Source organism: Blennius ocellaris (assembly GCF_963422515.1).
Source record: "Blennius ocellaris genome assembly, chromosome: 11".
NCBI classification, from domain to species: Eukaryota; Metazoa; Chordata; class Actinopteri; order Blenniiformes; family Blenniidae; genus Blennius; species Blennius ocellaris.
The window spans coordinates 2,253,852-2,280,208 of NC_137660.1; positions in this window are offsets into that span (position 1 = coordinate 2,253,852).

Sequence of the window (26,357 nt, forward strand, 5' to 3'; positions counted from 1 at the left end):
TCCTCCATCACTCCTTCACCTCCTCCCATCCCCTTCATCACTCCTTCACCTCCTCTTATCAGTCAGAAGATACAAAGTCCCACGGGCCAAAAAGCAATATAGAAAGAATCATCCATTCCATCTGCAGTCACAGCCTCAACAGCACAGGAAACATAATTCCACTGAGCAACTTGCAGCCGGTCCTTTCAGTTCTCCTTTATTTTATTATCAGTTTTGTTGTTCTTAATGCCTTCTATGTGTGTTCAGCAATTATGAGCCGTCAAAGACGACTGACATATCGTGTGACACCCTTTGGGTCAGACAATAAAATTCTATCTATCTATCTATCTATCTATCTATCTATCTATCTATCTATCTATCTATCTATCTATCATCTATCTATCTATCTATCTATCTATCTATCTATCTATCTATCTATCTATCATCTATCTATCTATCTATCTATCTATCTATCTATCATCTATCTATCTATCTATCTATCTATCTATCTATCTATCTAAACTGCAGGCAGCAAAGCGCTGCAGCCTGGAGACGATCATGAGCAAAGCACGTCCAAGAAGCTGGAAGAGATTCACCAGAGGACAGAGACTGGAGACGGAGCGTCACCAAGCAGCAGAGGCGTCCAGGAAAAGCCCAGACAGAGAGAGAAAGCCTCTAGCAGAGGCAGCATTACAAGTCTAAGAGCTGAGGAGGAGTCTGTACCCAAAACGTCTTTCAGTCCAAGGAATGTGTCTATTGCAGCAAACGTGTATAACCTTCAAAATGACTACAACATAGGCGCTAGTGCAGGGGTGGGCAATCCTGGTCCTCGAGGGCTGCAGTGCTGCACGTTTTAGATGTTTCCTGCTCAAACACACCTGTTATCATGATGAGGCTCTGCAGAAAGCTTGACAAGGAGACGAGGAGACGTCTAAAACGTGCAGGGCTGCGGCCCGCGAGGACCAGGATTGCCCACCCTGCACTAGCGCAAAATGTAGAAAAGTTAGATCTACTGGATACATAACAACTGCAATTTACAACACAACTGTTAAATCTTAACAATCATTGTAAGTTCTTTGTTTCAGCCATTCTTGACCATTAATTTGAATTCAGTCCAATTTATTTCCATAGTGCCAAATATAAGAGTCATTTTAATGTGTTACACACAATTCCACACAAGCAAGTAGAGGAAATGGTGGAAAGGAAAAAGTCAGGAAGAAACCTGCAGAACAAGACTGACTAGTATGGATAATGTTGTTTAAACAAGCTGTCAATCTGCAGAGAAAAGATATTTGATTTCAATGAGCTGTAAACTTAATTGAAAAGAAAATCATTGATGTGCTGAGCTTTTGAAAGGGAACCTGTCCTGTGGACTTTGTGGAGACGTGACGGTTGTGAACGAGTCAGTCGTCTGAACGGCTCATTCAAGTGAATGATGAGAATCGGATTGCAGTCGTGAGCCACTCATATGGATGAATCGCTCATGCTTTCTTCACCTGTCACCTGCGTTTGATGAGTCTGGGTGGTCCGCCCTGCCCTCAGTTGAATGACTGAGGACGTCTCCAAGTTTGAGTAGTCTGTAGCACCCTCCATTCACTGGATGTCATCAGGGAGGAGGAGAGATCACCGACAGGAAAACTAAAACTAAACAACATAAAATCGCAGCAGCATTTCAATACACTCTTTGTTGACGCCATGCAAGGTCGAGCACAATGCAGCCAGTCTCCAGCTCCCTTCAAACACCCATAACTATCATCTCTAATATTTTGTCTCTTTCGTGCTCGTGCCAGCGGAAGTTTTCTTCTCTGGTTTATTGAGTCAAAGTTCAGAAAACAGAGAGGTGATGACTGAACATGTGTAGATCTGCTCTCACTTAAAGCGCCGCCCACGTCTTCCGAATTACTAATGGAACCAGAACAAACTGGAAACATTCACATTGTCACGCATTAGCATACTAATTAAAATACCATTGAATCCCACGGTGACGCCGTCCTCGCGCTCTGCCCACGCGCTAACACGGCTCCCTCTGGTTTCCCTCTGACCCCTGACCCCGGCGCGTCGCCATGATGACACTGATTTCATTAATCCTCGCTGCCCTCAGATGTAATTAACGCGCCGGCGCAGCGGCCGGAGGTGAATATCAATCAGTGAAGCGGTGACGACGTGGGCGGCGATTCCTCCGTCTTCCCACATGATAGGGCCTGTCCGTCAGAGGTGGCGGCGGCGAGGCGGCGGGGGAAGTGTGGGATGTTCATATTTAACGCCACCACAGACTCTCTGAAAGCTGTCAGGCCATTCCACTTATTTTATGATGTGAACTTTAATTATGCTGGAGCCGCTTCAACAGAGAGGATCTCCACTGCTGAATTTATGAGGACAGAAGAGGTGAAAGTGATTTTATTTCAGTGGTTTTAATATTTCGGGGTTTTTTTGCCACCAGAAACTTGTGCTTTCCTGGAATGAGCAGCGATGCGTAAAAATGTCAATACGACCTTTACAACCACTGCGTGTTTGAAAGAAGGGAGGATCAGCTTTTTTTTACATTGAAGTATGCAGAATGAAGGGTGAGTGTGGAGGGCAGCCTGGCGCACATCTGTTTAGAAAAAACCTGATGGGATTAATTCAGTCAAATTAGCGACAAGAACACACGTCATCAAAACACTTGACCAAACTATCACAGCTCCACATTCAGGTGGATCCACAGAAATTACGCTACAAACCAGACGAGAACTCTAGTTTCCTCCCACAGTCCAAAAACATGCACTGTGTGTCCCTGAGCATAACCTCAACCCCCCCGGAGCTGCATGGCTGCTGCCGATGGGTCAGTTATGTGAAGAACTGTCCCCAAAGGGATTCTTCTTGAACTGATCATGATTAAGGCCTAATTGTCAAAAATGTTAAATGCATACAGCACACTGCAGGACCTGTGCACGCACATGCCCTTCAAATTAAAGCCACAATTTCCACAGTGAGTCGTCATCAACATATTTGACACTCACAGCACATTAAAGGTTCATACGGTCAAATAGTTTAGAACACAAAAAAAAAATAGAAAACATGATTTTTCTTGATGCCAGCAGGTGGCGCTATGTCTGTGAATGATGGGAATATATTTTTGATCAGGGAAGGTCTTTGGTCAAACATGTAAAGTTATCGGCTCATTGCAGACGTAAAGCAGAGTTACACTTCACTTCCTGTTTCACGGTGAACCATGAGATATTCAGTAGAGCGCCACGCCCTTTCAGATTCTAGTTTCATTTTGATACGAAGGCCTGTTGTATTTACTTGCCAAAACTCTGGCCTTCGAATAGAAGCTATACAGCGAATCCACAGACATTGAATTCGGCACCATTTATGCAGGATCTTGGCAAATGAGGTCCTAAATGTGGAAAAGGGTTATTAGAACATTATGATGACGTATATGAGGCCGTGTTGTTACAGCGGGGGCTGGAAGACCTTCCAGCATGGAGAAATATACCAAATAATCCACTTTTCTTCATAATAAACTTTCAAGTATTCATGAGATTGAGTCACAAATGCTCTTCAATCTCTCATTTGCCAAAACTTTAACAATATCGTGAAGCAGGTTCAACAGAACACCATGAACATGAGAGTAAAGCCTTAAAACAAAGAGAAGTCACTTTAGTGAGTGAAGCCCTTCAGGGTCCAGCACAGATTTATGTCACAATTTCTTCAAGGGGAGAATCACTAATTTATCTCACTTAAATTTCTTTGCAATAATACGACATAAGATTAATAACCAACCAGCTTGTGACGTAGCTCTTGTTGTCAAAAGTCAAGTGCAGCCAGATGTTTTTGCAGTTGGAGTCCTGCGCTGCTGTTAGCATGTCGTTGCATTCGCGCCGACATGCTAACAAGCAAAGCTGCAACTCAACACAAGTAGATTTAATGTCAACAAATTACCCGTTGAGAAAATGACCTGCCAACCGTGTAAAGTTTAGAACGACTCTGCTGCCTCCACATCGACCAACTCCTCAAGAAGATCCGCTCTGATTGGCTGTGTTCACTATTTGTCCCGCCCTAACATGTTCGGCTTGTTTTAATTTGCTGGCGAAATTGTCAGTTATACTTTGTCACGATCTTGATCTTCATGTCGAACTTTTTATTTTGTTTTTATCAAGTTTTCGACTGCGAAAAAGGTTCGTTGACTAATATTTTGTGTCGTAGTTTTAGTCAATGAAATTAACACTGATAAAGAATCACTCATTTAGTTAACTTAGATATCTTTGTAATAACATGAAACATGAATATAATCCATCCAGCTTGTGACATGTATTCATGTTTAAGACGTCCGAGAGTTCCAGAAGTGAAGCCACAGGGAGTTTCGCCTCTTGCACAACCTTTGCCAACAATGGCAGTGATCCTTTACATTCCGTCTTAACACCGAGTCCGTTCATCTCTCAGTGTGTTGGAAAGGCAAATCCTCCTCTTTATCTTTCACTCTTTACTTCCTTCTAATTACCCACTGGCACAGTGTTGCTCTGTTTCTCTGTGGCCGAGCGGCAGTACATCCTTTTCTTCTGGCACCTTTTGGGAAATTAATTCATTTTTTGCTAAAGTGTCTTAATAATTACACTGACATGGAGGTTAATTGCCTAATCTCTGTTGCATCAGAGGCATTGCATTGAAATCCCCACACAATCTGTTCCAGAAACAGCAGCCAGAAGATCCTCTGTTACCAGAGGGGACGCTCTGACCTAAATAAAAGAGGGGTTTTTTTTGTTGTTTTTTACATCCAGCAGGTAGCAGACAGGGAGCTCAGGTACCCTGTTATTAATTTCTCCCTCTGATTTAACATCGAAAACTCGTTCCGGAGCAGAGGGAGAGAGGCTTGTCTGCAGTTCCTAAAATATGGAGCTTCCAGCGAAGCAATGTCAGCCAAGGGCGTCTGTTTTGCACCTTTAAAATGAAAGTGCTATCATTTGTTATAATCCTAATGTGCTGAATTATGAGCAGACATCTTTTCCTGTTAACTATGAGTCTTTCATTTAATCGCCGGACTCGTCCTTCACACGTTTAGCCTCGTGCAAAATGACAGATGACAAAAGAATTAAAGGAAATGGAGAACATAGTCAGTTTGATGTATTAGCACCGTACAGACTGTTGCATTGTTTTCATATTCATATTCAAACGATGCTGCAGGAACGATGAAGCAGAACGACAAGAAGCCAGCAGGGTTTCTACACAGTCTTTTGAATTGAAGCACAGCTGTAGTTTCAAAGTGAAGTCATTTTGCTCTCAAGACGACCTGAACGCCACTGAAATGACTTGAGGAAAGGAACAGGCTAATGCCATGCTCTAAATAAACGACACAGCTTGTGTTACTTCAACATTATTTAACTACATTTTTCTGTATAATTTGAAAATTTTAAAAAAACTAAAAAAATTTGGGGTGAAAGTTCAACTTTAGGAACCGTTTTCCAAAACACAGTTAGAAAGTTTTGTGTTTTCACTTGAAAACATCCCGTCTGTGGACCCTTTCTTAGATTTCAGTGTTGTGAACTGATGAGCCACTCATTAGCTTAGCTTTCACACAAAATGAAAACGTACAGATCAGGAGCAGTGAGATGATAGAAGAGGTGACAGAGCAAACCAAAAAGATGATCATGTGAACGCATGGAGATATTTCCATGGAGGGAATCCACTGAGCTGAAATCAAACATAAAAAAATACCTTTTGGAAAAACAAGTAACGAATACAGAATTTTTTTTAGAGTTGTATTTAACTGTGGTGACAGCCTGTGAACTCACACGGGTCTGGTTCTGAAGGCGTATCTCTGCTGATAATGACCTTCATAACACAGAACGACGGCCTGATCCAGGTTCACACAATAAAACCTGAATTACTGTAACATAAACCTTCAGAGCACCATTGACATGGTTGATTCCTTCAGTCTGGAAGTGGCCACTGATCAGCGGAGTGATTTAAAGCAACTCGTCCGGTCTGGCTTCACAATCACTCCTTCATGACAACCCGGCCGGGAAATGATCTGATTATCATAAATGATCACTGATTATGTGATTAACTGATTATGTTTTAAAAAGGATTCACTTTGAACTTAAAGTAGTCAACTAGAATATCACAGTGTGATAGAATGAAAATGTTTATTGATCAATTGTAAAATAAACAAATTGAGAAAAGTACTCAATTTGTTGCATTTTCATTGAAATAAAAGCTGCTTATTTTCAGTAATGTTTCAGAAAGAACAATGTTTAACAGAACAAAGGTAATCTATGCAGGTTCAAACTGAAGAGTATCTACAACATAAACAGTATTCAGTAAACGTGATCACAAACTTCCAACTTCACTTCAAAGAGGCTTAAACAGATTGAAAAAGAAAAGTGGTGAAGCAAAGCGTGAACACAAACCCGCCGTGTTGCGCTGCGGCGGTGATGAGCAGCTGAAGGGTGTGTGCAGCGCCGCCCACGCCCGACACAAACGTTCCTCCGTCCCCCGGTTATCATTTTGAAGCCCAGATGTTGTAGCCAGTGGATTGCTAATGCTGCTCACGGCGCGGCTGCTGTTTGTTTCCGGTGTTTCACCAACGGCGCTGAGAGGATGGACCTGGTCACTTTCCTCACGTCAAGAAGTTGCTTTATCCTTTAAAAAGATTGAACTGATTCATTTTAAAAGGCATGTGCTTCATCACGTTGTAACGAGGTCCTTTACAAGTACGTCACACATCCCAGACATTCCCAGGAGTTTGCACTTTGTCCTCATTTTGCCCTTTCAAAACTTTCCACACTTTCTCCCGTCCAGTTTGAATGTTAAACTGCAGCAGAATGTGTAATGAAAGACACTCCCCTGGTCCTCTTTACGTGTTTGCTCGCCAGGTCAATATGTCAGCGCCACCCCCCCACCCTGAACGACACCGGGGGGAGGGGGCGGGCCGCCGTGTCACCGGTGAGACAACGCAGCTGATGGATGTCGACCTGCTTCCAGAGGTGATGGATGTCGGTGTCAGAGCAAGCAGCCAAACGGGAGTGGAGGTGAGAGGCGGGGGGGGGGGGGGGGGGGGGGGGGGTGTCCAACAGTGGACATGAGGCCAGTGCTCCGTCCACAGGCGGTGACAGCAAACGTCCTCCCGGGACCGGTCCCTCGGCACAGCCGAAAGTCAGGGATTAATACGAGGCTGAGTCGTCGAGAGATGAAGAAGATCACAAAACTGAAGACACACGGCGTCCGTGACGAAGCGTCTCTGTGGAAATGTGACTTGAAGCAGTCTGTCGGCCCTGAAACCATCAAACACACCTGAACTGGAGATGTTGTGTTTGGAATTATGGTCCAATATACCTTCATCTAGAACCCAGACACCCAATAGAGCAGTGGCAGCGCCAGATTTCCTTTTTTGCTGGTGGTCTGTGGGAGTTGATCTCACAGTGACGGTGCTGGGGAGTTTAGCTTTATTTCCTACTGTGACACCAACAATAATCACACCGCCCGCCCACCTAACGGTCACACACATACAATAAAAGCTCCACTATTTAAAACAATATTATGCGACACAATAATCAAGATATTGATCCAAAGTGATAAAGAGTGAGTTAAACTCGCCACAGAATGTAAACTTTAACAGCAGATTGTCTCTGATTGAGACGAAGTAAATTAACAGTGTTTAACACACTAACCCGAACACAAAGACACTGCCTCCTGCTGCCAGAGCCTCCACTGGGAGAAAACTGTTCTCTTCAATGGATCTAATTATATTAATAAACACTGCATAGAGAGAATCTAAATAAACCACTTTAAACAAAATCACATTGCTATGGTGGTGCTATGGGGGGTGCTTTTGCTATCCTAGGGGGCGCTGCAGCTCAGTTTTCAAGCATATTGTGGACATTCAATTAATCCAATAAAACTTTTTCACTGCTATTAAATTTCTGTGTCCATCAGAAATTTGATGAATCAAAATGAAGATGCCGATACAAACACAATAAATTAAAACAATGGAAATGATCAGGGGTGTCCAAACTTTTCATCTGACTATAAATCCGTTCCAGAAATCTCTATTCATTCATCTTTGTTCACACTTTAATCCAACTCAACATGGTTCCGGACAAGTTGCCAGAGGCCGGATAACCAGCCAGGTCTGCCTCTGGGTTAGAGGTTAGACATTTGGCTTGGAAGTTCACGGGACGTACTGTGGGCGTCCAACGAGGGCAAGGATGAGTGAAATGCAGATAAAGGAATTTCCACCAGGGGATCAAGAAAGTTTTATTCCTTTAAAGTGATCATGTTTGAGTAATTTAGCTTTGATGAAGATTGTTTTTTAGTTTTAACCAGATCTACATTCTACACATTGAGAATCGCAGGTGGTTATAATGTTGTGGCCGATCTGTGCTGGAAGCAGGCGATGTTTCCCTAAAAATCCATATTATGCAGCGTTGTGACGTGTCTTGTTAGTTCTAGTGATTTGACTGGATTCTGGGCTGCCTGGCCTGTGTAATCGTCTTGTGAGGGATTGAAGTCACTTTTCCAGCTGAGTGTGTGTGTGTGTGTGTGTGTGTGTGTGTGTGTGTGTGTGTGTGTGTGTGTGTGTGTGTGTGTGTGTGTGTGTGTGTGTGTGTGTGTGTGTGTGTGTGCAGCCCTGTTAAAGCAAAGCAGCAGCGCTGACAGCATCAACACACATTCAGTTACAGTGGCTGACACTTTCCTTATTCTGACAGCCAATCAGCTCGTCCTTCACACACGTCCACGCCGCGGCGCGCCGGCCTGTCCAAGTCACACTGCCCATATCCCGGCTGACGGGCCATTTATCTCTGCTTGAAATGGCGGCGGCGGCGGCGGCCCCTTCGGCGCTCTCCACGTCAAGCGGGACGAGAAGGTGAACAAAGAGGACTTTTCAGAATGCAACGGCCAAAAAGGGGAGTGGAAAAAAACCCAAAACCCAGCAGCGTCCTCGAGGGCAAACAACGCATTTCATTTAGTGTTTAATAGGTTGTCATAACATGGCAGACGGCCTGTGAGGGTGATTGAATAAACCATCAGCTCCCCTCCTGCGGGCTGGTTGTTAGGGTGGGTGGGGGGGGGGGGGGGGGACTTATGAATATAAAGTGTGTCTTTGAATATAACGGCTCGTCACACGCAGCCAAAATAAAGTGTCACCAGTCGGAATGCATTAAGCCTCGTGTCTGTTTCCGCGCATTTCAAATAAAAGACAAGCGTTCGGTGGACATATTCAAATCTAGGATGAGCGTTGGTGAAGACTGTGAGTGAATCTTCATCGTCTCTCTCATGTCACCTCCACTCCACTTCAAAACACTTTGCTCTGATGGAAGCATTACGTCAGGACCCTGATTTTTATGGAATTGAATAAATCTGAAGGTTTTATCTTTATTTTAACGTTCGATTCTTCTCAACTGGATGTTTTCCTTCACGGCCGTAAATCTCTTTGACCTAAAGCAATAGAAAAGTAATCACTTGGTGAAATGAATGGACTCTAGAGTCTATGAGACATAAAGAAGAGCCACTGAAAACACAACTTTTTGAAAACGGCTCCCAAAGTGAAACCTTGAAAATGCTCCGTCTATTTTCTGCAAAGGGAAATGGAAGAAAATACAACTTTTTCAAAATTGTTCCACTCTTACTCCATGGAACCAGAGATAAAAATGCAACTTTTCAAAAGTGTTCCAGCAGAAAACTGCTCATTCATACCATGGTTGTAGTAAATACCTTTCTGTGCATGATGGTGCAGTTCCATCCAACAAAAGCCACACGAGGTGCTCAGAGCTGGAAAGTAATGAATTACATTGACTTGAGTTAACTGAGTAGTTTTTGGTGTATTTGTACATGTAGTACAAGTCTTGTACTACTTTGTACTCATATGAAATATGTGAGCTGCTTTTAACTTTTAATTGAATACATTTTTAGACTGGTAATTTGACTTGTATTTGAATCAAATTGTCTTAAAGTAATTGTACTTTTACTTGATTAGAATATTCTACTACTCTTTCCACTCTGGTAGGTAGCGCTGCATAAAAACAACATCGTTTTCAGCGTTTCTCCTGTTTCTGTGTAAACAGGCATTGTTTTCAAAACATTGCTGTGTAAATGTGGAACTTTTCTAAAACAAAAGCACAGAAACGAAGCGTCTTCTTTCATTCTTCATTCAACATTATACATAATTTATTAGATAATAAATAATAGAATTTTCTGAGATACTCAATTGAAGGTTATCATTAGTTGTCAGTTATAATCATCAACATTAAAAGAAATAAACACCTGAAATATGTCAGTTTGTGTAAATTACATGGGCCACTTTTCTCTGTTACATTTTTATATTTGACTTCTGTTTTGTTGAGGGTTTTTTTTTTTCCATTTTAGCAGGTTTTAGCAGTTTTCCTTTTTTTAATTAGGGATTCTAAATTACACGTTAACACAGACTAACCCGCCATCTTTATTAACGTTCTTCAAAAATTGTACATAGTGAACCCATCTGCAGTGCAGAATGTCTCTGGAAACACATCTGTGGCAGTTTGTCCCAGTAGACTTGCCGTCAGGCGCATCGGGCCATTGGTCTGGTGGATCGAACCAAGAACCAACTCAATATGGCAGCGTTGAGCAAACAGGAGATTCTGCTGACTGTTCTCAGCTGCAGCATGTTGAGAAGCACTCTGCTCTCCTCTGGACAATGTCAACAACTTTGTTTGTCTCCACCGCTGCTGAGATACGAGTTACAGGAACATTAATGTGGCTATAAGACAAGTTTTGAGTTCATTAAAAAATATTAAATGTATATATTCCCTTCTTTTCTCAGTCTGTTTGCTCATGCAAAATGAAACACGATTAATATACATTAAATATGAATATTTAATCATGATCAATCAAAATAATCCAGAGCAGCTCTGTGATTAATCTGATAGAAAATTATAGACGCTTGACAGAACTAGTTGAATGTTTATTTTCCTTTAATCTTTTTTCGTGGTTTGCTATTTTAGTCATTTTGAGCATGTACAGCCAAATCAGCAGTTTGATCAATAAATTGTGGTTTTTTTAAAGCAGTTTTTTGCCCTTTAAGGCAATTTGGTTAGACACAGCAGCCCATCCTCATCATTATCATGCTGCTTTCATGGATGCCTTCTTTGTTCTATACTTTCAAAAGATGCTCTATTTTAATAATTTCGTAACTTGTAAAACATAAAAAACAAACGTCACAAAACCTGCAGAGATGTACGAGACAAATGTCAATTATAGTCTATAGCCTACAGTCCCTCATTTTTTCAAAGAAAAGAATTTGAATGTATTCGTCCAACAGAAGCTGGAGAGCCGCCGACAATAAAGGCTTTAATTTTCCTTTTTACATTTTAATGCTTTAAAACCACTCCAGAACTGAGATGTTGATCTGAGCCACTGCTGGACTGTAAAATATTCTCAAAGTCAACAACATCTAAATTCTCCATAAATGAACAGTCCGCTTTGATGAGTTTTTTCATTAAACTCTGTAACCCTGTGAAGACCTACATTACTGGACCTGTCTGTTTTTGCTTACCTTTGTATTTTCCACTACAAAGTTGTCATTATTTTGGGGTGTAAAATCAGCCCCCACTCAGCTGATTGTATATGTCACTCATCATAGAGTTGTTTACACAGCAATACAGGGTAATTACCTATACAACAATATTCATGTGTTGCCTTTCAAAAAAATTGAAAAGAACATACCAATCACTGGATTGTTCCAGAAATGACTTGAAGCTTGCAGCACTTTGGATTTATTGTGTTTGTGATTTGTTTTATTTTCTCGGGTGTTTCATTCTCCTTGTACAAACCTGATCAGGAGCTTGTCTTGTCTTCAAGGTTAATCAAACTTCTCAGCTTTCATGAACTCTGACCTGGACTCTGATCTGGACCACCAGAGGTCAACCAGGGATGGTTCTGGAGGCCAAAGACTTCTAGAGCCTCCCTCACAGCAAACTGGGGAAAAAACTAGAGAAGCCATGAATTTCTGGGAGAATTTGTCAAGAGTTCTCTAGATAAAGAACAAAAGTTTGTCTTTTGCCCCCTTTATGTTTTTTATTGTGTTTTGTGTCAACGGTGCCCAGAGCCACTGACAGTGCTACTTTTTGAAAACTGCTCCCAATGTGGAACATGTAGATAGACGCTACTCTGTAGATAGACGCTTTGTAGATAGACGCTATGGTGTAGATAGAGGCTACGCTGTAGATAGATGCTACGCTGTAGATAGACGCTACGCTGTAGATAGACGCTACGATGTAGATAGACGCTACGATGTAGATAGACGCTACGATGTAGATAGACGCTTTGCTGTAGATAGACGCTACGCTGTAGATAGACGCTATGCTTTAGATAGATGCTACGATGTAGATAGACGCTACGATGTAGATAGACGCTTTGCTGTAGATAGACGCTACGCTGTAGATAGACGCTACGCTTTAGATAGATGCTACGATGTAGATAGACGCTACGATGTAGATAGATGCTACGATGTAGATAGAGGCTACGCTGTAGATAGATGCTACGCTGTAGATAGACGCTACGATGTAGATAGATGCTACGCTGTAGATAGACGCTATGGTGTAGATAGACGCTACGCTGTAGATAGACGCTACGCTGTAGATAGATGCTACGATGTAGATAGACGCTACGCTGTAGATAGACGCTACGATGTAGATAGACGCTTTGCTGTAGATAGACGCTACGCTGCAGATAGACGCTACGCTGTAGATAGACGCTACGCTTTAGATAGATGCTACGATGTAGATAGACGCTACGCTGTAGATAGACGCTACGCTGTAGATAGATGCTCCGCTTTAGATAGATGCTACGATGTAGATAGATGCTACGATGTAGATAGATGCTACGCTGTAGATAGACGCTACGATGTAGATAGATGCTACGCTGTAGATAGATGCTACGCTGTAGATAGAAGCTACGCTGTAGATAGACGCTATGATGTAGATAGATGCTACGCTGTAGATAGACGCTACGATGTAGATAGACGCTACGCTTTAGATAGATGCTACGCTGTAGATAGATGCTACGCTGTAGATAGACGCTACAATGTAGATAGACGCTACGCTGTAGATAGACGCTACGATGTAGATAGATGCTACGCTGTAGATAGACGCTACGATGTAGATAGATGCTACGCTGTAGATAGACGCTACGATGTAGATAGATGCTACGCTGTAGATAGACGCTACGCTGTAGATAGACGCTACGCTGTAGATAGACGCTACGCTGTAGATAGACGCTACAATGTAGATAGATGTCGATAGATGCTACGCTGTGTAAAGGTGATTCACAGCAATACATAGACATTGCATGTTGTTTACATATGGAGTATAAATGAGGCTTTATAACACTTAATAAGTACTCGTATTAGTAGTTGGTTTAAGCAAGGAGCGAATTGGTCAGCACTCAAGTGTATCCGTTGTTTTTTAAGCACAGAAAATAAAAAAAAATATTTTCCGGACCGAAGGGATTTTTTCATTGTTATGTACTATATTCTTTTCTAGTTCTTCCGTTAGATATTGTGTCTTAGGATATTAGATACTTAAGCAGCACTTTCCTTTCAGAGTGACCTGGTCATCAAAAAGCATTCTTGTCCATTTACAATCTCAACAGTGAGCAGACTTCACACACAAACAATTAAAAGAAAAGAAAAGAAAAAAATTGTAAATACAGTCAGTGACGTCAACGTGTCTCGTTGTTTGTGTTCATGGGGCAAATCAATAGGGATTAAAAATGACTGCATGTTTACAAGTGCATTCACGTTTGGTTTATCTTCTTGTTATTGGTCCATTCATGGTGAATTGGGCCCCTGAAATACACCCTGCTTTGGGGCCCCGAGCTGTCCAGATTCTACAACACTTGCCTCTTCTCCCGTTCCCACCAATGAGCTGCAACCTCAGGAGCAACTAACAAGGTCGGCCGGCAATGGATTGCTCCCAGATTTACTTACGTAATTCCATCTTGAGCTCAGAAGACAAACGGCTCCCCAAACTGTTTCAGGCAAGCCTGCTGGACGTTCATTTATAAACTTTGATTCATATATTTAGAACTGCGGTGAGTTATTGCCCATGAACAGGAGGACAAAGTGCATGGAGGAGAGTTGAAAAGTAGAGCAGTGACAGAGGACACATGGAGAAGCTTGGTGGGCCTTCTCTCTTTATCCATGTCTGGTTTCACTGTGGAAAAACTGCTGATCCAGGCCCCGTTGACACCTTTTCAAGTGAAAACACAAAGACTTTCATAGTGTTTTGAAGGTCCGTTTCAACAGTGCTTGGAGCCACTGAAAACACAACTTTTTGACAACGGCAACACAACTCAACGAGATGCACAATAAGAACAATGTTTCCTCCACAGTGTCATGACTGCCAGTCCATATTCTCCTGGAACTTGGTTTGATTTATAGTTGACAGTCACCATAATAACAATCCAATGTCATCATCGTCTGTCCACACGAATGTCCATGTACTCCCACTGTTTATTTCAATCGAAAAACAATCAACAGCGCCAGCTCATGGCCTGGCAGGTTCACTACAACATGTTAAAAAAATGTTAATGTAAATGTAAATTTTCAAAACGTAGCTGTATTAACACAAGCATTTTCTGAAACGAAAATGATGTGTCGTTACTTGAGGCATTGTTGTGTGAACGGGACCTTAGTAGAACCAATGAGTCTTCCATGGAGCACACCCATGGAACAGATGAACCAGGCAACGATCAGTCTCAATAGCCTCAAAAGAAAAGTGAACAGAGTTAACTCTTTACGAGACATGACCAAACAAAGAAAACACAACATAGAATTAAATCCTTCAGACAATTACTGGCCTTTATCTGATATGTCACAAATAATCTGAATGTCTGATCCTGAAAACCATGAGCATGTTTTCAACACAGGGAACAGCTTAAAGTAGATTGTCTTTCAATTTCATGGTTTTTGGCTTGAGCCCACATCTCAACCTGCCTGTGCGGCGCTGAACCTCAACAACTCTCAATGGTGTATGACAGAGCATGTGAACAAGTCTTAAAAGGCTGTTAAATGAGACATATCAAGCACCTTTTCAACACCCTCACCCCAACTGGTCAGCAGAATGGCGCCCCCTCTGAGTCTGGTTTCTGCAAAGGTTTCTTCCTGCTAGAGGGAGTTGTTCCTTTCCACAGTCGCAAACAAACCTGCTTGCTCATGTGGACATGTTTTCTCTGTTAAAAGCACCTAGGAATGACTGTGTTCTATTTGGTGCTATATAAATAAAGTTGAAAAAAACCAACTAATACGACTTCTGGGCGCTACATTCACTGACTTCGAGTCGATAGATTGGAACCATGAGAAGCCAAAGCAAGAACATGAACATTGATAACCGATTTCTTTCACTTGAATTATGCTGTAAAATGTGGCGCTAACCAAGCAGGCCCCTGACTAGCGAGGGCTCCGGGGACAGAAGGTCTCACTGTCCACTGGGTTCATGATGGACGGATCGTAGCGTTACTCAGAGGAACTGAGGTCCAGATGCAGAGCAGTAAAAAAAACTGCACAGAGAAACATGCTAAAGAATTTATGCTACACATGATTAAAGTGTGACAGTGTTAAAGCTTGTTGTGCGCCACACACACACACACACACACACACACACACACACACACACACACACACACACACACACACACACACACACACACACACACACACACACACAGGTGCTTTTCAGTCTAATTTAAACTCCATGCGACATCCATCCGGCGCTACACCAAGGCTCAGGCGTTCCTGCAAACCACCTCCTTACAGCTCATGCATCAATGCCACACACTCCTTAAACAGCCTCTATAGCCCCATTTCCTCCACACAAAAAGACTGGACTGGACCAGTATAGTCCGTTACGGTTCGGGTTTTCCACCGCAAGAACTTGGGATTTTCTGATGTACTCAGGACAACAGAACGGGTCTTATTTTGTGGAGCCATCTGCTGATTGGTCAGTGATTTACTACACGCACTCAATATTTTAATATGTCAGCTGTATGACTCAGCTGTTGTTAGCGTATTCAGCTTTGCACCGGTTGTTTTTTTTTAATTCTTTGTTCAGCGCAACTTTCGCGTTGGTCACGAAAGAGCAGACGTCAGGCAGGGACGTTGGCCGGAACTCAGTGAGTCAAGTAAAATGAGTAAAGAAACACCAGTCACATAAACTCTGTGATCATTTCATATATTTTTTTCTGGGGTAACACATCTCCATGAGACTGATGGTTTAGATCAGGCACTTTCTATTCCTGGGTACTTTGGACTTTTAAGCTTCACGCTGAAGTCAAGGAACAGTTTGCTCGGGAAGCTTGTCGTCATCTCTTTGTGTTTCTGGATGAATTCCAGTTTCACCTTTGAATGTCACTGAATGATATTTCCTTCACGCTGCAGGAAACTGGTTTATAGCTGTTGCAGTTATATCTTGAGGGCACTATGAGCTCTATCCATTCATTCGTCTTGTGAACAGTGTTATTCAGCTGGCGCTGTGGGGATGTGGGAGCTGATTCCAGTGGAGCAAGTGAGCAGTGCATCTCAGGACAAACACAGAGGGACACTCAGTCACAGTCGTATTCGTACCTGCAGGACATTTACAGTCACAAACGAACCTCACGTGAATGTTTTTTTGGACTGACAGATGAAACCAGGATATCAGAGGAAGAAAAATAAAAGCACACAACGAGCAAAGTCCACGTCGAAAAGCGTCGCCATTCCAGCTCAAACCAGGGACTTGCTTACTTTGAGGAGAAAATGGTCACGACTGCACCAATGTGCAGCATCCAAAGGGCCCATGAATACATATATTAACATAAATCATTTGGACGAGTCTTAAGGCTTCTACAAACTGTACAACTTTAACAATCTTATCAGTTCGCAGCTGGTGACACTGTGTGACATGTATGTAATAAACCTTGGGCCACCACAGGCTGTTTGCAGGTTGTACAATGAAAAGAAGCTGAATCACAGCTTCCGACGACGTGGGTCAAGAATCTGTGATTGCACAATAGCACGTGATTGTACAACAACAACACGTAAACTAGAACGGCGCCTCATGTTTCCAGAGAAATCCCCCACAAAAAGAAGGAGGAGAATATGGTTGTGGCTCGGAGAAAGACAACAACTCTGGATGTTAACTTTACAGAGGGAGCTTGAAGTCAGTACTTGTTAGCATCTAATAGCATGTTTCATTAGCATTTACTGTTACGGTCTTTTATTTTACAACAAAACATGTGACATTTAAACATAACAAACAAGTTGCAACAGTCGTAATGAGCAACCTGAATATCTGACACTGTCTGTGTTGGTCTGAGGACCATGACAAGTCCCTGAACCGGTCTCACAGCGACGGAGCAGCACCGATTTAGAGCCGAGACCAAAGATTTCACCTTGATTCTTACACGATTGCTCTTTTGTCTGTGACAGCCAAGAGTCCCACAGTGTCTAGCTGCTTTTTGTTAAGAGTGAAATAAGCCCCCTCTCTGTTCATCAGAACACACACTGTGCACCGAGCCTCATTATACTAATAACACGCCATGATTGTATGTCGCTGCAGAGCGTCCTGCTTGACTCCAGACAATTCAACCGAAAGCACAGACACCAATCAGTGAGATGAGAAAGGATGTCACCTCCTGAAGACAGAGCTAATGATTGACAGTCTACATCTGACCAATCAGCATCCAGAATGGAGCTTCAAACCGAGGAAACGAGAGTTTCGATCAAACTCAGGCTCCATTTCATTTACATGATGTTTTAAGACGTTTCAGAGGGTAAGAGCATTGCCACATCTTGGTTCCTTCCACCTGGTCTTGTTTCATCCTGCAGAGCCAGCCCGAGACGATTTGGTGCCCTTGGCAAGATTTCATCGGCTGCTCCTGACATTGAAACCATTTCTGCCACAAATAGCATTTTTTACACACTTAAAGAAAAAATTTAATACAGCTTTACATTTACATCATTTTTTTTTTTTTTAATGAAAGAATGCCTGTGAACAACATTAACAGAATCGTAACACTTATATTTATCATTGAATAAATTAGAATTCAATTCAATACAATGAGCAGGTTTCCTGCATTTTCCCGGTCTCTCAGACCTTCAGTTTAAAATCCCTCTGAGAAAACCTTTTGCAGTAGAAGCAGTATAATGCAACTTTGTTTTGGAATACATCAGCCAGCTTCTTTTGATTTCCACTCCATTGACTAAGATTCAAATACTTTAAAAGTGCATCTGTCAAGAGAAAATCAGCATTTTTGAAACAATGAATATTTCAGAATTTAGTCATATTGTGAACAAAGAAATCTGCAGGTGAAACCCAGGTAATTTGTACCTGAGTTGCGTATCAGCCTATGACTGTCTCATGAGGAGAAACAACCACAGGGTTTTCTTTATCTTTGTGAATGTTGATGTAATAGCTATGTTGTTATTATTGTGAACTACAAACAATATTATTGCAAAAGTCTTGACCACTATGATGTCAATATTCAGACAATAGGCAGAAAAATATGCACAGTCTCCTCAAGATAAGTTTACTTCACGATTGATAATAAAACACACACTTATAAAAAGCTTAATTTCAGCTCAAGAAATACCATGGAATCATGTTTTCTCTACAAAGCAGCAGAGGATGGCAAGTGCTTTAAACTATTAATCAGCGGAAGATGGAAAATAAACACTTTTAATCGACTCAGCTTGGTGTAAGCTTACTAAATACACAATAAATTCGATAAGAAATATATGTAGGTCTTATCTAGCTTACCATAGGACATATTTCACGAAATAAACTTTTTAATTGTATCACTGGTTATTTCTTAACACGTCAAAAATGTTTATCTAATGAAAGAGCAGTGAAAAAGGAGCGATGTTGTGATGCGCCCCGTCGGGGTCGAGCAGAGAGCAGGCAAATAGGGCCAATTTTGGACTCTTGTGAAACATGAATAAATGATATAATGAAAACTATGTTTGACAAAAGTCTTCCTCCGACTGCTACTACAACAAACACTCCCAAAACCAAGAGTGTTTCTCGGTGTTTGTGTTTCCCAGCCTGGACATGTCTGGATGATAATTCAAAGAATTTTTGGACAAGACATTCTTCCATTTCAATACAGTTGTAGATTTGTAAAAGATCTATTGGCCGAGAGATTATAGTTGTGGGCAAAATAAATCAGAGGATGGGATGTTTTCAACATGCAGAGCATGAAAACTTGTTTCTGACTGAAAGACGTGAACTGTGGACTATTCTTGAATTGAACACTTTACATATGCTTCCAAATATTGTGTTTATAGATTTGATCAGAACTGCTAAAAGGAACATTAATCACTCTGAAGGCCAAGGAGAGATTGTGTCGCCTGCAATAGTAAATATATTCAACAGGAGTTATTTGGTGTATTCACTGAACAGAAGAAGGTGAAGACAAAAACAAGATACAGCAAGGCTTTCGCCCCAAACATGAAACAGAACATAGTCAGCAAAGGTACAAAGGGAGACTTCAGGAGTTGCAACAGAGGGCAAACATCGATGAGACAAAAGGAACCGGCAACACACGAGACGGCTGAGAGCTGTTTTAGAGAAAACCCGTCTGTATAGGAGGATTGACAGGAACAGGGTGAGAACAAACAGGAAGTGGGAGGATGGAGACACTTTAAATGCTGACTGTCAAAATACTCAAGCCTCATTTACACTACAACGTTTTCAAGTGAAAACTGAGAACTTTCATTGGTTTTAGGTGTCAGTTTAGAGCAGTGTTTTTCAACCTTTTTGAGCCAAGACACACTTTTTTGTTTGGAAAAATCTGGAGGCACACCACCACCCAAAAATGTTAAAATGTTAAACTCTGCAGGCTCTATTAACAATATAAGTCTTTCTCATCAAATTTTTATCAACATGAATCAAATAAATACAGAAAAAAGTATTTTCCAATTTCTTTTTTTAATAGTGCCTCCCTCAGTGTGAAACCTGGACCTGATGGATGAAGAGCTGAGATCCTGGTTTTCAAAAACTTCTCCATCACCGTCACTGACACAGTACTTTGATACAAGATGGTAGCAGGAGGTGGAGATGAACCACACTGACGTCTGTCACTTTACATTTCACCGGCAAAGTTCTGTGCTGCCCTCTAGTGGTGAAGAGTATTTATACATGATTACTCTTCAACACACTGTCGCTGTGAGAACAAATCATTTTAAGAAAAAAATGTGAAATTGGATAATTTCCCACCGCTCACCTGACGAGATCTCACGGAAACACCAGTGTGCCGCGGCACCGTGGTTGAAAAACACTGGTGTAGAGAACAACACTTCTCTGAGTCACTGAATACTCAACTTTTTAAAAATAGCTTCCAAGGTGGAACTTGTGTGAAATGGTTCCACTCAGTTTATCAAAAGACAGTTTTATAAAATGACCCAATGAAGGAGACACCGATATATTCAACCACTGGATCAGACGACTCTGATTAAACACCAGCAAATGATGGTTCAAATCCTTATGATCGTCACAAATGAGCTTTTTTACTTTTTTAAGTAAATCGCACCCTGTCTGGTGCTATTTCAGATCCTGCTCTGACTCGTGGAGCTTATGTTGTTGTACGTTCTTGTTTAAGGGTGACATTATGATGACAGAAGTCGCTCATCCATCACTGTGATGGCGAAGAGGCTTCAAAAGCCGAGAGGAGATTCGGACGCTTGTCTCGCGGAGGGAGCGAAACTCTGAAGGGCCAATCTCACGCTCCATTACCTCCGTTCCCCTGCTGGTCACTGATGGCTCTTCACTGCAGATCATCTTGTTGTTCTCCTTGTTCTTCTGATCATTCTCCATTTCGGACCTGACATGGCAGCCTCCTCCTCCTCCTCAGGCCGCGACAAGGCTGAAAACAATGGAGATCAGGATTCATTATGTTGAGATCAGGAAAAAAAAAATGTCAACATTCAACATAATAGAACCGAAGGATGAACCAGTTCACAAACGCTGTCACAATTGATTGAATGAAAAGTTGAATAGCTTTCACTATTTCTGTGTTCACAATCAGTTGTCATGACATTAAGTCCACTGATTGTAAATGTAGTGTAGATAATATCTAATGAGTGTCACATGGCGGCATCATGTAGACAAAGAGGAGCTTCTGAAGTTCAAAACAGCATCAGAACAAGGATGAAGGGGATTTTAGTGACTTTGAATGTGGCATGGTGTTGTTCTGAGAATATCTCAAACTGCTGATCTACTTAGATTTTCACAGGCAGCCGTCAGCAGGGTTCCCAGAGAACGGAGTGAATAAGAGGAAATATCCAGAGCAGCAGTTCTGCGTGTCGAAACAAAAAGAAACTGCCTTTATGTGTTTGCTTTCAACTCTTTCTGTCATTTCCAACAGCCGGAAGAGCAGACAAAGTGCATTCTATACTACTCTACTTTTATTTACCTTAAAAACTGTTTTACCACATGAACTCATGATTAGCTGATCAAAGTGAGAGGGGCAAAACACAACATTTATCCGCTGAAGGAAAACAATACAAGGACATGTAATCTGCTTTACCTATTAACTCCTTCCTTTTACATTTCACATTTGTCAACTCAATCTGTGAAATAAAACCTCTTTGGAAGAAATTCCTTGTGGCACAGATTTCTCCAAAAATGTTTATTTAGACATGTTTCTTCTGAAAGCCACATAGCGATAGGTCGCAGAGCCCGTTTCCAGAATGTTCCAATGTGATGGCAGTATTTTGGTGCCTGATTGATCAGGAATCCCACCATGGGTCAGGGTTCGGGTTACATGATCGTGCAGGTGGACATAGTGTTGTCGCTGAATGTTGTAAAAGATTCAGCTTTTTAGTGCTCATACATTTTTACTCCTTCAACAGTGTCAAAAGGCTTTACACAAAACCAACACTGGGACCAAGTTGAGGTTCAGCATCTTGCTCAAGGGCACAGTGACACAGAAGTGCTTCTCCAGACTGACCCTGAAGCCAAAACAAAGCATAGAAGCCAAGAAGCATAAAGCAGAATGAAATGGATGCCGGCTGCAGCCTAACGGGTGGATTCTGCCGGGTTTGTCTCCACCTGCAGGAGCTGGGATCAGCAAACTCACCCGAACCCTGCAACCTTCAACTTCTGAAGTATTACACAACGCTGTGAAGTAGACGCCCATGTGTTTGGTGTTAAACTCTCCTTCTTATGCAGTCACACCTCCATAAAAGTCACTTTTCACTTTTCCACTCAGTCCGAGCTCACCGACAGAGTTTAGTGATGGAGAGGAGAAGTATGGCCTCCTCCCTCCTTCTCTCTCCCTCTAATAGATTTGTCCCCGCTGGGAGTCTGACTCTGATCTCTGGCTTTGTCCGATCTTCTCAGACCGCCGGAGCTGACGGCCTGTATCCCTCCATCACGCCACCTCTGACCTCCGCAGCCGCCTCGCTCAATCACCGTCCAGTCGCGAGGCGAGAGCGAGGGGTGTGTGTGTGTGTGTGTGTGTGTGTGTGTGTGTGTGTGTGTGTGTGTGTGTGTGTGTGTGTGTGTGTGTGTGTGTGAGGCGGAGGGGTGCTGGAGGTTATAAAAGCATTTATCTTTGCGCCGGCGTTCGGGGCCGCGGACGCTGCCTGAGGAGGCGAGCGGCCGTCCTGCTGCTTTAACATGTAAAATGAGATCTGGATGATCCTGAAACGCCGCAGACGACCTGCTGGCAGGACGTCACGCCGCAGACGGCAGGAGCGCAATTTAAAAAGAAGTGACATTTCACTCCATCACGGACACAGTAACATTCATGGAAAGCATCAGGAGGAAAACAGTTATCAGGCCGTCCGCACCCCGATGCGATCACACACTTTGACCTTCACCACGAGATCTTTACATTTATGTGACACAATTACAAATGTGCCTTGATCTTCTGTTTGTGTACATTATTTTATATATTTCTCTTTCTATCTATTTTCTGTTCATTTTAGTATTTTACATTTTTGTTCAATTGCTTCACTTTCATTTTATTCTAGATTTGATTATTTTGTCTCTGGTGTTTCGTTGTTAGTAAGTAATGCACGTTGGGGTCCTGTGACAGTGGGAATGTCTTTTCCCTCTTTAGTTAAAGTTAATGTGAGCTCTGGGGCCTCCAACCTCTCAGAGCTTTTTGTACAGTTCACTGGTTACAGCCTGGACCGTAAATGTGGAAGTTTTTTTATTCTTTAAAAAAAAAAAAAAAAAAGCATCACTTATGAACTTGCATGTATTATGACACAATGCGGCACTTTCTGTTTGTAACACACATACACTTTAGGATGGAAGGATCAAAAAGCGACGTCGCTATAAACATCCTTCGATGTCGGCTCTTCTATCATTGTGACCAAGTGTTGGATTGTTCACACACTAATATGGAACGTGAGCTGGGTTTACCGTCGTGAGACAGGTTAGTTTTACCCTACTGATGAGGTGTTGTTGCAATAGTAATCCTGCTCTGTGCAAAGCGCCCGTCACTTTAAGTTAATTGCTTCTTGTTAATGAAAACTGGATTTATTCAAAAAGAAGAGATTGTAAATTTTTAATCACTGCAATAATGTATAGATGTTTTTCCTGTGCATGTGTGTGTTTTCCAGCAGAAACACAAGCTTTTTCAAGTGAAAATGCAAACATTTTGTTCCATTTTGTGTGTCTGATTACAAGATAGCGGTGCTTCAAGCCACTGAAAACACAACTTTTTTGCAAATGGCTCCCAAGGTGGAACTTTTAGAAAATGCTTCGACTCCATGTTGACGGAGACTTTTCTGAAATTCTGTCACTGCACATGTGCAGCACGGCCATAGTAAACAGTTCTTCTGCTCATACTCAGTAGATGGACAACAAGAACACAGGTACGGCCGAATTGTCCCTCCGTTCTATTTATCTATCGACTTTCATTGAACACCGGAAGTGTTTTGTGTAGCGGCCATGATGATGACTGTCTGAATTCTCAATAAGCAAAGAAAAGGAGGTTTGTTGTTTCCTTTCGAGCAGGGGTGTCAAACTCAGATCCTCGAGGGCCGAAGCTCTGCACGTTTTCCACGTCTCCCTCCACTGAATGTCCTGATGGTTCATCACCACGTTCAGCACAAAGCCAGATAAGGAGCTGCTCATTGCAATCAGCTGTGAGGAAGCAGGGAGACGTGTAAATCGTGCAGGGCTGCGGCCCTCCAGGACCGGAGTTCCACACGTGTGCTTTAGAGCCTCCTTTAGCCCAGGAACCATTGATGCTTCCTAAAGCAAAGGAGACCAGCTCATGCTGCCCCACGATTCCTAGCGGCGACAACATTTAAAGGAACCTGCTCATCAAAGCGTTTATGGAAAGTCACGATGTCAGAGAAGGAGCAGATCATGTAAGTTACCAAAGCAATAATCTGCATTGAACAACTTTAAATCATCTAAAACCCAAATACGCTTTTAATAGTCCATTTTCAGAAACTTGTAGTTCTTTCCCCGCCACGGCAGACGTCACTGACTAGCACCGCCGTCGCATTATTATGATGTCACTAAGTGAAAGTGCAGTCCGACTGCCACACTAACGGGATCGCCTTTCCTTAACTCCTTTCGGAAGTCTCCTAAGACCTTTCCTTAACTCCTTTAGGAAGCCTCTTAACACCTTTCACTAACTCCTTTCGGAAGTCTCCTAAGACCTTTCCTTAACTCCTTTAGGAAGCCTCCTAACACCTTTCACTAACTCCTTTCGGAAGTCTCCTAACACCTTTCCTTAATTCCTTTAGGAAGCCTCCTAACACCTTTCACTAACTCCTTTCGGAAGTCTCCTAACACCTTTCCTTAATTCCTTTAGGAAGCCTCCTAACACCTTTCACTAACTCCTTTAGGAAGCCTCCTAACTCCTTTCCATACCTCCTTTAGGAAGCCTCTTAACACCTTTCCTTAACTCCTTTAGGAAGCCTCCTAACACCTTTCCTTAATTCCTTTAGGAAGCCTCCTAACTCCTTTCCATACCTCCTTTAGGAAGCCTCTTAACACCTTTCCTTAACTCCTTTAGGAAGCCTCTTAACTCCTTTCCTTAACTCCTTTAGGAAGCCTCTTAACACCTTTATTTAACTCCTTTAGGAAGCCTCCTAACTCCTTTATTTAATTCCTTTAGGAAGCCTCCTAACACCTTTCCTTAATTCCTTTAGGAAGCCTCCTAACTCCTTTCCTTACCTCCTTTAGGAAGCCTCTTAACACCTTTCCTTAACTCCTTTAGGAAGCCTCCTAACGCCTTTCCTTAACTCCTTTAGGAAGCCTCCTAACATCTTTCCTTAACTCCTTTAGGAAGCCTCTTAACACCTTTGTTAAACTCCTTTAGGAAGCCTCCTAACTCCTTTATTTAATTCCTTTAGGAAGCCTCCTAACATCTTTCACTAACTCCTTTAGGAAGCCTCCTAATGCCTTTCCTTAACTCCTTTAGGAAGCTTCTTAACATCTTTCCTTAACTCCTTTAGGAAGCCTCTTAACACCTTTATTTAACTCCTTTAGGAAGCCTCCTAACTCCTTTATTTAATTCCTTTAGGAAGCCTCTTAACACCTTTCCTTAACTCCTTTAGGAAGCCTCTTTACTCATTTCCTTAACTCCTTTAGGAAGCCTCCTAACACCTTTCACTAACTCCTTTAGGAAGCCTCCTAACTCATTTCCTTAACTCCTTCAGGAAGCCTCCTAACACCTTTCCTTAACTCCTTTAGGAAGCCTCCTAACACCTTTCCTTAACTCCTTTAGGAAGCCTCTTAACACCTTCATTTAACTCCTTTAGGAAGCCTCCTAACACCTTTCCTTAACTCCTTTAGGAAGCCTCTTAACACCTTTATTTAACTCCTTTAGGAAGCCTCCTAACACCTTTCCTTAACTCCTTTAGGAAGCCTCTTAACACCTTTATTTAACTCCTTTAGGAAGCCTCCTAACACCTTTCCTTAACTCCTTTAGGAAGCCTCTAAACACCTTTATTTAACTCCTTTAGGAAGCCTCCTAACACCTTTCCTTAACTCCTTTAGGAAGCCTCCTAACTCCTTTCCTTAACTCCTTTAGGAAGCCTCCTAACACCTTTCCTTAACTCCTTTAGGAAGCCTCCTAACTCCTTTCCTTAACTCCTTTAGGAAGCCTCCTAACTCCTTTCCTTAACTCCTTTAGGAAGCCTCCTAACACCTTTCCTTAACTCCTTTAGGAAGCCTCCTAACTCCTTTCCTTAACTCCTTTAGGAAGCCTCCTAACTCTTTTCCTTAACTCCTTTAGGAAGCCTCCTAACTCCTTTCCTTAACTCCTTTAGGAAGCCTCCTAACACCTTTCACTAACTCCTTTAGGAAGCCTCCTAACACCTTTCCTTAACTCCTTTAGGAAGCCTCCTAATACCTTTCCTTAACTCCTTTAGGAAGCCTCCTAACTCCTTTCCTTAACTCCTTTAGGAAGCCTCC